We start from the raw sequence: 2,519 nt of genomic DNA on the forward strand, positions 1-2,519 counted from the left end.
CAGAAAGATTCGACACCCAAGACCCGACTAAGGTACAGACATTGTTAATACAGCACTTGGTCATTGAAAAATGGAAGGGAAAGAGATCCAGGAAACCTAACCCATCTATCAGGCATCTGCCTTGAGGAAGAAATTATCTCAGTCAGTCCCAATTAGGAAAATGCTTCAATAATCACATCATATTGTCTTGGCTAAGTCTACTAAGGCCTTGGAGTTTAAAGCATCATGAAAGTAGTTTGCATTTGTACTTCTTTACACCAAGAGGGCAACCTGGGTTTGCTCTCCCAGTGTGTCTGGCAGAGAATCGCTCATTTCTGCCTGGAAAAATATTCCTTTCTCTGCTGGAAGTCAGGCTTGATTGTATTGCTCCCAGGTTCCCCAGTCAATCAGACATACTACATATGCTTCTCTGTGAACTGAAATAGCTACAGTGATCCAGCCACATTAAAATCATTGATGGCATTCTGTTGAAGGATTCCCTTCAATGAGAGAATGAAATTCTCTCATCTGTCTTTAAGACACCATTGTCCTGAGCAATAGAGCATTTCGGGTCACACGTCAATGAAATATTCATGGTTTCCAGTCTGCCTTGCTTTTTGAGTATATTGCCTCATGTGAAGTAACAGAAGGGGGAGTCCATTGAAGCACCAATCACTTGACAGTTGAGTTTCTTAAAAATCCTCTGCATGATCACTGAACGTGACGATCTCTGTGGGACATATAAAGGTGAAGCCCAGGGGGTAAGACAAATACTATATATTTCCCTTTGTAATCAGAAAGGCTGATGTGTTTGACCTGCCCTGCTGGCATAACAGCTATCGCTTTGAAGTTAGGGGCTGGGTGCCCGGTCCTGACATTTCCTGCCAACATGCTGATATTAACCACTCTGCACCTCTTTGGGGTCATGTTGTAAGATGCCATTGTCAATAAGAGGAGGGTTCCACCTTCCTCTCTCTTCCAGAGACAGAAATCCCTTCCTCCATCCCTACTGGACTCTGAAAGAGCTGGCTCTCTTCTCAATTGCCAGGGATTATTCTCCTAATGAGCTTACTTATTCTCCTTAAGGAAACCAGGTTCATGGCTGATCCCTCAGCTAGCTAGCTAATGGCTAGCTGTTCTATACTTCAATCAAATTAATTGAGGAACTTGTTCATTTCTCTTGCAAGTATAAAGAAGTATAAGCACTTCATTATACCCCCATACGTGAGTGGCATTTTCCCTTTTCACCTACATAACACACCTGATACCAATACATTAGAGACCAAATGATAGAGTTCCATTATCACCAATGATAACAATATCCCACTAATAGAAACATTGACAAATTTATTCCATTTCACATCTATTTATGAATCTATTTTTTCCCTTTTTCTCCCTTTTCCATAGCAGCTATGGAGAGACAGAGTATTTCATTTTTCATCTTTCATCTTCATCTACAACTGATCTTGAGACAAATTGATTTACATGAGTACTTTTTCTACTATACCACAAAGAATTAGAGATGCACAAACTTTATATATATATATATATATACATATATATGTATATGTATATACATATACATACACACACATTCATGTGGTTTTCTTTTTTTGTTTGTTTGGTTTGTTTGCAGGGGGCAAGGCAGGGTGATTGGGGTTAAGTGACTTGCCCAAGGTCACACAGCTAGTAAGTGTGTCAAGTGTCTGAGGCCAGATTTGAACTCAGGTACTCCTGACTCCAGGGCCGGTGCTCTACTCACAGCACCACCTAGCTGCCTCATACATGTGGTTTTCTAAGTTAATATGCAGCTCACAGGAATTCTTAGATACAGCTCAGCATCCCTAGTTTCTGTTTGAGTTTGATACCACTGACCTAAACCAACCCTGAACAAGGTTCCTCACTAAAACATACCTAGTAAATGGCCAACCAGGCTTTACTCAAAGACTTCCAGTGAGAAAGTCCATTACCTTCCAAGGCAATCCATTCCATTTTTAGATAGCTCTAATTATTAGGAAGTTTTTCCTTGCATCAACCCTGTTTGCCTCTTTGCAATTCCCACTCATTGCACCCAATTTTGCCTTCTGGGACCAGTCTTATAAAATCAAATCCCTCTCCCACGTACCTCACCATCTCCATCAATGCCTTACATCTAATATAGGCACTTAATAAATATGTTGATTTGAATTGACTCTAGTCCACATCTCATTCACAACAATAGCATAGAAGATTTTGTCAACTGCTTCAGTAAAATCTAGATTAATGTGGGTAGACCGACTAGATAAATAAGGTCTAGAAACAAATTAACAGAACAGTCTAGTGTTTGATAAACCCAATACCATAAGCTGCTGGGAGAGAATTTTCTATTTAACAAAAAGAGATAAGAAAACAGGAAATGGGTATAGGAGTAAATAGGTTTTGACTAGAATTTACTCTGTATGCCACAGGTTCCAAATGGAAATAAATAGAAGAAGTCACGTTATAAAAAGATTTTAGGATAATGGAAGGAAGGAAGTACTTTTGACCACTCTTAGGAGGAG

The 2,519-nt window shown here is 39.7% G+C and overlaps 1 pseudogene; it reads right to left on the reverse strand.

The window, feature by feature from the left end:
- Positions 1 to 308: 308 nt before the first annotated feature.
- Positions 309 to 870, reverse strand: LOC118845025 (annotated as a pseudogene).
- Between the last annotated feature and the right edge of the window lie 1,649 nt (positions 871 to 2,519).

Source organism: Trichosurus vulpecula, chromosome 3 (genome assembly GCF_011100635.1).
Source record: "Trichosurus vulpecula isolate mTriVul1 chromosome 3, mTriVul1.pri, whole genome shotgun sequence".
Lineage (NCBI taxonomy): Eukaryota > Metazoa > Chordata > Mammalia > Diprotodontia > Phalangeridae > Trichosurus > Trichosurus vulpecula.